We start from the raw sequence: 10,535 nt of genomic DNA on the forward strand, positions 1-10,535 counted from the left end.
CACTATCTGTCACTTGTTTTATTGTTTTTATCCATTCTGATGTGGGTAGAATGAAAAGTTTAAGGTGTAAAATGCTAACATTAACTTGATAGGGTTTTGTGGGTAAAGTTCACAATATTAACACTGGTTGGTATCATATGAACATGACTTTATTGTTAACAAACCTCATTGCTACTGAACCTCTGTTAGTGTCTTGCAAATTAGGGGAGAATGAAAGAGCAAAAAAATTGTGGATTTTTATCAAAATTGAGCAAAAGAAACATACCCCCTCCTGGTATAGCTACTATAATATTAGACTGATGAAATAATAGGAACATAATTAATACTGACTAAATATTTTAATATTCTCAAATATAAATATTAAATATCACTCATAATTTATAAGGCAATGCAAGTCTACTATATGTTTATAACAGACTTACTATTGGAGTCACAAAGGTTTTGCCTGCAGACAGTAAGGTATACTCTATGTGCATGACATAAAATGACTTGAATATAAACTACAGCCTGATTACTTAGTTATTGTGTTGTCTCATTGACCATATGGTCTTGGTCAAGTTGAATGTATATAAAGCATTTCAATTAAGACAGATGTCAAATGCACAGTAATAATAAATATGGTACTAAATAATTAAGGCATGCTAATTTATGTGCTTTTACTTTTTATTTCCTTGTGATTTTATCAGAAAATGTTTCTTCCATTTAAATTATTGTTAATATGGGTATTTATTTTGGAGGCTTTGAAAGCATAATATCAGCATTTTGTCACTATAAAAATCCTTGGAAGAGACTGATTATGAAGAAAAGTTTATATAGCACACAGTTTGGGAAATTGTAAGTCTAAGTGTCATGGTGTAGCATCACTATGACCTATTGTGATAGCTTGCTTTACCTGTCAACTTAATACAATATGGAATCACTCAAGAAGAGAATCCTAATGATAAATGTCTATATTGGGTTGTTCTATATGCATGTCTTTGGATGATTAAGTTAATTGATATGGAAAGAACCAGTCCAACTTGGGTAAAGCTTTCCTTATGGAGTGAGGAGTCACCTAAATGACAATGAGGAAATTGAGCTAAAGACAAGCAAGGGATCAAGAAAACATCTGTGCTTTCATGGCTGTGGCTGCGATGTGAGTAGTTACTTGAATCCCTTATGGCCATCCCATCTTCACAATGTTGGACTATAACTTAGAATTGTAAACCAGTGCAGATGTTTTCTCCTCTAAGTTGCTTTTAGTCAAAATATCTTATCTAAACAGAAATGAAGTAAGAATGTCCATATTTCATCACCTCAAGCAATAATAACAACGGTGGCAATTTGTGCATATATCTTGCACCAGCCTCAATGACAGCTGTGATGTTCCTTTTAAAAATCATATACTCACTGAAGACATGAAAGATAACTACTTTCTGAGTGTTAGCCCTTAATCATCTTGAGTTGGTTAATTTTGATTGTTGACTTGACAACATCTGGAACTTAAACCAAAAATGTAGGGCATATCTGTGAGAGATTTTTACTTAATTTGAAGTAGAAAGATTTATTTCTCTCTTTTTTTTTTAAGAAAAAATATTTTTATGTGCATTGGTGTTTTGCCTGTGTGTATGTCTGGATGAGGATGTCAGATGTGGAATGACAGACAGTTTTGAGTGACTATGTAGGTGCTGGGAATTGAACCCTGGTCCTGTGAAAGAACATTCAGTGCTCTTAATCACTGTGCAATCAATTCAGCCCTGGAAGGCTCACTTCTAATCTGGATCTGTGAGTTAGCAAGACATGGCTTTAATATAGATCTTTCAAGATGGGAAAAGGCGTGGCATTAATCTGGATCTTGAGGAAGAAAGATGCACCTTTAATCTAGGCCATGCCATCTTCTGGAAGGCTATATAAGGACATGTTTTCTTCTTCTACTGGGTTGCATTATCTAACCTTAAAATGAGGATGAGGGGAATGTACCTAGTCTTATTGCAACTTGATATGCTATGTTTGGTTGATATTCTTGGGACCTCTACCCATTTCTGAATGAAATGGAGGAAGAGTGGATCTGGAGGAGAGAGAAGATGAGAGGAGATGGAGACTATGAGAGGGAAGAAAGTCTGCATTAGGAATGTAACCTATGAGAGAATAGAAAATAAATAAGGACTACTGTCCCTCCAGGCATTGCAGATGTGGCGGTTGTATCATGTTTGCATCAGTACGGACAGAGAGAAGAAAGGCAATGTCTACACTCAGTCTCCTGATCTATGGACACTTGAACAATTAGTAGCCTACTTGAGGAAAAAAAAAAATCAAGTCTGAGATGACTACTAGTCTGTTTCTGCACAGGCCCAGACGAGCTCCCAAGATTGGGAGCAAGTGGAAGACTAGAAGGACCTCACCTGGGATCACAAGTTCTGGCAAAGGTGAGTCTGGGACAGACATCTATTTACATGGGACCACTTGGGCTTGGGTGAGGAGCAAGCCACAACAGGTGCCATGAGGCCCAGACATGGAGCTAGCTAAAAACCAGTCTGGTGCCACACAGGTCTGGGGAGGGCCTCACTGTGCTTGAGATGACCCCTGCCTGATACCATAATGAATTAGCAGAGCGTAGTACTCCTGAGACAGTACCTGAGATGACCCTAGAGCTCAAAGACTCCTGGACAGCACCAATAAGTATTGTAGAAATCACTTAATCCTAACCCTAGATTTTTACCCTGCCTTTGACCATTTAGTTCCTGGATAAAAGACACACACCCTTTATATTTATAATAAGCCTTAATCAACACAAGTGCTAGGCAGATTTCTATCCTCTATGCTATTAGAATCTACTTTTCTATCAATAACTCTTACTTACTGTTTACTATGTTTCATCTGGGCTGTTCTTTTCTCCAATTGGCTATCTCTAAGGGCCACATTTTCATGACTCACCCAACTAATGGTGGCTTCACTATCCTCTTCCACCTTCTTTTCCCTTCATGGTTCTCCTCTGACCCTAAGCTCAGGAAACCTAAACTCCACCTATGTCTCTTCTGCCCAGCTATTGGCTATTAATATGTTTATTTACTAATTAGAAATAACTTGGGGAAAAGTCTATATGCAGATTCTCTGTCTCTGGAACAAACAGGTCTTTGGAATCCAGTATTAACATTAGAATATAAGCTGCATTATGTTAACCCACTACCTTTCCCACCTTTTATCCAATTAAAAAGCCTCTTTGTCTTACAGTAACAAATGATACATATTTTGAAACAATTATGAAAATTATTAAGTGTGAATTCCATTTAAAAGTGCAGTCTATTTGTATTTGTAACTTGGATGTGGTACCTTACCATCTATCCTATCTTTTTTTTTTTTTTAATTAGGTATTTTCCTCAATTCCAATTCCAATGCTATCCAAAAAGTCCCCAATACACTCCCCCCCAGTCCCCCACCCACCCACCCCCACCCCTTGGCCCTGGCATTCCCCTGTACTGGGGCATATAAAGTTGGCAAGTCCAATGGGCCTCTCTTTCCAGTGATGGCCTTAATGCATCTATGCTACGCACACTCCAGTGAAGTCTGCTTGGCAGAGAGGCAGAGAGGCAGAGAGGCCTGGAAGCACTCAGGAGGCAAAGAGTTTCACGGAAACTCACCTCCTGGAAATTTGGTGTTCTCATAACCTGTATACTCATACCCTACCCCCCCTCTTTAGTATGGTATATGGATCCACATGCTCTATTTTAGTATTATTTTATTATAAGTGCCTTTTAAGATTGACATAGCTAAGCCTTTGCCAGTGTTCCAATGTCTCAGAAAATCCTTGAAGACAAACTTGGAATTCAGTGAGAAGGTTACCTATTCAGTAACATTCAAATTTACTTCTAGTAGAGACAGTGAAACTAATTAGGCATTACAAAGAACCAAGCCAGAATAGCTCAGGGCTGGTCTGCAGAGTGTTTACTTGAGACAATAGCCAGTCTTACCCAGACAAGGGAATTCACAATGGCCTAGCAGAACAGGTGGGTTCACCATGAAAGAGGTAGGGAATCCCCTGAGATAGGTTTCTTCACTTGGCCCAAAGAAGCAGCATAAATCAGGCATTTACTAAGAAGCCCTGGTGGTGGGCTTAACAATACACTAGCTTTATACGTGGCTCCCTTCTTAGTGGCAGCAGCCTGGTTCCCCCTTTCTTTTGATGTATACATTCCTTTTGTATTGTGTCACTGTGACTCAGTGGACGTATCTCACCTAATTTCTTGTTATTCTTCTGTATAAAAAGTTCGATGCTTGACTTGACAAATTACATTCAGATTCTACACAATCTCCTGTGTTGATCTGTCAGTTATTTGCCGACTCATTGCCCATCTGCACTGAGAGACCTGTCCTACACAGACAAGGGACCCAAGAGGGTCTGTCTTCTTTATAAGTTAGTTTGATCAACAACCAACTTGTAATAGATCATCATTCGTGCCATATGAGAGGATGGCATGATGAATTTTGAGGATTCTGTAGCCAACAAGAGTTATAGGCTACGTATAGCTGAAGTTTTGGCTAAAGACAATTTATGTCTCAGCCATCTTCATGGCTGTTCCCACATAGATGGATCAGCAAATTATGTTGAAGGAAGATAAAATTTTGTAACTTGTGAGTTGTTTAGGAGCCCACTGCCCAGGCCTGGGACTGAGAATAAAGCAAAACAGCCCACAGGCATGCCAGGGCGGGGCTGTTGTTAAGGCATTCCTAAGAACGTCTTGACTGTAAAGATGAAAAGGTATGCAAGGACCAGCAGGGCTATATTATCTAAGTCAACACCATCTGGCCGGAACCTCCCCTCTGTCTATTGCCCCTTGACGCAGGGTAAAGTCATACATCAACTGGTTGCTATGTGAACAAAGATAAGCCCCCAGCCCACAAGAACAAAGTTCTGATCTTTGTAATCTTTCTGTTAATGTTTGAATAAGCCAATAGTGTGTCTCTATGCTGAATTCCACACCCCTAAGCCCCTCACCCCATAAAAACCCCTAGCTTTCAAGCCTCATGGCCGACATCCATTACCTCCTGTGTGGGATGCATGTCAGTCTGGAGCTCCGTAATTAAACGTCCACATGTAATTACAGCAAGAGATGGTCCTTCCTGATTTTTTGGGTGCATGCTAAATCGGGAATTGGGTGGGGGTTTCCCCACTAGATCTAACAATGTTTCTTATTCTGCCTGGTCTTCTTGACTTTTTTATTTATTTTTTTCATTAATGTCTGCAGCCAAGATTTCAGGGGGTCTTTCTCTATAAAATCTGATTCTTATTACTTTGGAAGGAGTCTAAACCTTTTCTCTTTCTTTCCTGTTAACACAGATACTGAGCATCTACCCCCCAAATAGCATGTCCTTAGACCAGAAACCCAAAGTCATCAAAAGTATAGACTGATTGAATTTATCAGCCTCTTTTATTTAGGACTGCTCTACATTGATGTCTCAATTAGAGGACTTGTAATATCATTATAACCACCAAACTTACAACCATCTTCATTTTGATAATTTAAACAATTAAAAAATTAAAACAATTATTATTTATTGAGCTAGGGTTTCTTGGTGTAGCCCAAGCTAGCCTGTATTTGTAGATTAGGTTGCTTCAGACTCACAAGAAACCTAACTATCCTTGCCTTTGTCTCCTAAGCACTGAGCTCAAAGGCCTGAATTTATTTATTCATCTGTGTCTCCTTAAAAACCTTTAGATAATTTCAGCTTATTTCTCCCTTCTATGGAGATTAATATATCTGTGGGTAAATATTCTTACATCCCCCTTTTCTTTATATAAATTAAATTAATATCCTTTCCTATATTTAACTTCATTTAAATTCCACTTTATTTACTGTATAAGCCTATTCTCAGTCCATCATGTATGTGTCATGTACTAGGGTAAGCAGTTCCAGCATTCCCATGGAGCCCACATTCAAAGAAATCAGTTGCTTAAGGTAGGGCTGACATTTTAATTTATTTTTTTCTCTATAATTGTTTGATTGCAGGAGGCATGCAGCTTGCTTTCTGCCCTCTGAGCAGCAGGACTTTGCCTGCTTCATTGCACAGCAGGGGCTTTTAACATTCACTCAATTTAGCTACATCTCCAAGGCAGCATAGAATAGCATTTGAGAAGACCTTAGGCTGAAATTCGAGGATGCTTCTTGGTGTGTTGTTTGGACTGATTTGGAAGACCAAGCTGTGTCTCAGCTTATGCTATGAGCCCTAGAACTAGGCATACCAAATTAGCACTTACTTTTTTCCTAGTCAGAACCCTGCATAGCTTAGGGAAAAACCACATGACTAAGAAACCAATTTTCCCTGCTTCCTAATCTTAAAGGGACAGCATGTATTTTATCATTCAGGAATCTAAAATTAATATTTCTAAGTGAGTTTTTGTCAAATGTTGAGCCTCCACTATATTGTAGAAATTATTTAATCCTAACCTAGGATTTGTACCCTGCCTGTGATCATTTATTTCTCATATACAGATATATATATATATACTCTTTAAATTTACAATAAGTCCTAATCAGCACAAGTGCTGGGCAGATATCTACCTTCTATGCTATTAGAATCTACTTTCCTATCAATAACCCTGACATACTACTTACTATGTTTCATCCGGGCTACTTTTAACTCTAATTGGCTAGCCCTCAGGGCCACATGTTCATGACTCACCTAACCCATGATGGCTTCTCCTTCCTCTTCTACCTTCTTCCCCTCACTGTTCTCTTCTGACCCCAAGTCCAGAAGACATAAACCCACCTATGTCTCTTCTCCCAGCTATTAGCTGTTGGCATCTTTATTTATTAGTCAGAAATAAATTGGAGGCAAGGTCTACATAGATTCTCTGGGACAACCAGGTCTTTGAGGCCCAATATTATCATTAGAATACACACATTGAAGGAAGATGAAATACTGTAACTTGTGAGTTGTCCTGCGACTGAGAACAAAGCAGAACAGCCCCTAGGCATGCCAGGGCAGGGCTGTTGTTAAGGCATTCCTAAGAACATCTTGGCTGTAAAGATGAAAAGGTATTCAAGGACAAATAGGGCTACATTATCTGAGTTAACACCATCTGGCCTCCCCTCTGTCTATTACCCCTTGGTGCCGGGTAAAGTCATATATCAACTGGTTGTTATGTGAACAAAGATAAGCCCCAAGCCCACCGGAACAAAGTTCTGATGCCCCTTTTTGCTGACCTGTAATCTTTCTGTTAATGAACCAATCCCATGCCTTTGTCAAAATTCCTTGTACTCCTAACCCTTTGCTTCTTTAAAAACCCCTAGCTTCCGAGCCCCAGGGTCGACTCCCCTGCCTCCTGTGTGAGGTATATGTCAGCCCAGAGCTCTGCCAATAAAGCCTTGTGCTTCTTGCAACAAGAGAGGATTCTTGTGTTCATGGGTGCTTCCTGTCCCTGGACTAGAGTGGGGGGTCCCCATATTTGGGGTCCTACAACATCATCACACTACAAAAACGGAACAAGTCAGTGAAGGAGATATGGAAAGAAAAAGAAAGAGAATGACTTGAGCAATATGAAGACAGCCAGAATTGGAAAGTCAAGTGTAGTTAGGAAGTGCCTGAAATGAGTAGCTGGTGATGACACTTGGGACCATGGTAGGTGTCCATAGTCATACAGCAGCAGGTGTCTGTTACCAACAAATGCAAAGCAGGTGGCCCTGGTCTGGGCAACCATCTGGGGATATGTTGATGTCTGGGGCCTGTGAAAAACCGGCCTTACCTCTTGCCTTGTGAATGCAGGAGAGCTGACACTGTCCCTAGCCAGCAGCAGTGCTCAGGAAGGTAGCTGCACACTTTCCTGAAGGATAGGGCGAGCCAGCCTGAGTGTGTGAGCAAGGAAGAGCTGGCATTGCCAGGTAACTAGGATTAGGTGATGTGGACTAGGGAGAGATATTGTTCTCCCTCCTTACACCTTGCCAGGTGTAAGGTGCAAGACCTAACCCTGGAGTCATGAGAGCAGGGGAGCTGGCTCTGCCCCTCACCAGCTGTGGCACTCTAGACAGGTGAATGCCCTGCACCTAGCCTGGGCAGCACAGCTGGCCCTAGATGTGGGGGTTGCGAGTGAGCTGGCCCTGCCTCTTATCTGCTGTGTAGTGGCACGGAAGAGAGAGATATGCCTTCCTCCCTTCCCTCATATGGGAACTATGGCAAGTAGGAGAAGTGGCCCTGTAGTCATGAGAGTGGGAGAACTTGCCCTGTCCCTCACCAGCTGAGACACTTGGGAGAGTAGGTCCTGCACCTTCCTTGCCTGGACAAGAGAGTAGAGCTGGCCGTGGTTGCAGGGATTAACAGTGATATAGAGCAAGGCTGTGAGAGCAGGAGAGCCTGTGGGCTGAACAGCTCAGATACTTCCCAGGCCTAGAAGTAAAGCCTTGAATTTGCCAATCTCAACAACTATCCCACCGATGAGTGCATAAAGGGGCAGGTCCTACCAACCCAAAACTGTAGGATCTCTATGTTTCAGGACAACAACAGAATATCTGACAGGAGTTCCAGTGAGATTACAATATTGATTGAGTTTCACAAGCCAGAGGCCTCATACCAGACCAACAAGTCATTGCAATGAACATTTGCAAGAAAAGAAGTATGACCAGAAGTCTATACTGTGGGACACACTATGACACACTACAGTTTCCACAATGAGATGTTTTTTCTCTGTTGTGGGGAGGTTTCGAGGCTGGAGGGCAGTTGTGAGGGGAGTGGGAAGATGAGTGGGGTTGGGGTACATTATGTGAAATTCACAAAGAACCAATAAAAATGCAAACAACAAAATAAAACATTTAAATAATTTTCATTTATTTCTTGCTTCTATGGGGAGATTAATATGTCTGTGGGTAAATACAAATATTATTTTCCCAGATATATTATAATTCCTCTATATCCTTAGAAATTTGTATGAATATGCACTTGAGTGATTCTCAACCTACTTGGTGTTTTGGATATGTGTCAGGTATTGGTATTTGTCAAAGATGATGGTACTTGAATAGAGTGTTGCAAAAACATTGAAGCTAAATTCCAAGAAGGCCCCTGAAACTCCAGACAGAAAAGAACTGTTTTTGCCTTTCAGTTTATTTTCATTCAAGTGTCCTTTCAGATGGTGACTTGGGTACCTTCACATTTGAAATGATGACTTTCAATAATTCATTGTTTTGCATAGTTTAGATAAGGTGAATCTTCTTGTGTTTGGAAATTGATCATGCTGTTGCTTACTATTGTGAAGGCTTCACTAACAAAGCAGCTCATGGGATTAACATCATCCATCTTCCTGTATCACAGCATATTTATAATGCATGTACAATTTACATTCACCTTCCCCTACCAGTGTATATTTACAACACAGGCAGTGCTTGTCAGCAACATCATGCTGCTTTCAAGGTGACTCTCTGTATAGGAGCCACTAGCTCTCGCTTCATTATGATTCCAAGTCAAGTGGTGCCTGAGTGTTTAGACATTAAAATGCATGCTGTTTATATAAACTAATTTTACTTTCATTTATCTTTTATATAGCTTTTTATGATTTCACACACATGTGTATGGGTTAATTAAATTATCTGTGGTTATTACCAAGAGAGTAAATGGTGTGAGACAAAATAGTTGCTAGAAAGGAGTATTGCATTATTGACTTGAGAACTGGTCAGACAACAGTTTTGCACATATACACAAGGAATCACAATCAGAAATACTTATTTTAGTGAGAACAAATCTTGACAATATTATAAAATATATTAGCATCAAATAAATGATTTTTTTTATCTTTTAGCTCTAAAAAGACATGGATTTATTGAAAAGAATGATTCTATATATGCCAATATACATGACAAAATAAAATGTATTGAAGAACTGCTATTAATAATGTTACAGTGTGTAATATTTCCCACAAAGTGCTCTATCCATACAGCTTTATCACATAGTGTGTGTAGAATCACACAGATGTGATATTGTATAATAATATGCAATAAAGGCAAACATTATGCACTATTGTTTTCTCTTTTGAAGATGTTTCAAGGACAAAGACTATGCAGTAGATCTAAATGATGGAAACATTTTATTTCTTTTTTTTTTAATTTTTAATATTTTTATTACATATTTTGCTCAATTACATTTCCAATGCAATCCCAAAAGTCCCCCATAGCGTCCCCCACTTCCCTACCCACCCATTCCCATTCTTTTGGCCCTGGCATTCCCCTATATTGGGGCATATAAAGTTTGCAAGTCCAATAGGCCTCTCTTTCCATTGATGGCCGACTAGGTCATCTTTCGATACATATGCAGCTAGAGACAAGAGCTCCGGGGTTCTGGTTAGTACATCATGTTGTTCCAACAATAGGGTTGCAGATCCCTTTAGCTCCGTGGGTACGTTCTCTAGCTTCTCCATTGGGAGCCCTGTGATACATCCAATAGCTGACTGTGAACATCCACTCCTGTGTTTGCTAGGCCCCAGCATCGTCTCACAAGAGACAGCTATATTTGGGTCCTTTCAGCAAAATCTTGCTAGTGTATGCAATGGTGTCAGCGTTTAGAAGCTGATTATGGGA

General features: G+C 40.0%; 1 non-coding gene across 1 annotated transcript; it reads left to right on the top strand.

The window, feature by feature from the left end:
- Nucleotides 1-2,147: 2,147 nt before the first annotated feature.
- On the top strand, nt 2,148-2,277 carry LOC115032235 (small nucleolar RNA SNORA17). The gene has a single exon (XR_003837889.1). It is a non-coding gene; the product is annotated as a small nucleolar RNA SNORA17 (small nucleolar RNA).
- The last annotated feature ends 8,258 nt before the right edge of the window (nt 2,278-10,535 follow it).

This window comes from Mus caroli, unplaced genomic scaffold, assembly GCF_978045245.1.
Source record: "Mus caroli unplaced genomic scaffold, Mus_caroli_1 scaffold_9, whole genome shotgun sequence".
Lineage (NCBI taxonomy): Eukaryota > Metazoa > Chordata > Mammalia > Rodentia > Muridae > Mus > Mus caroli.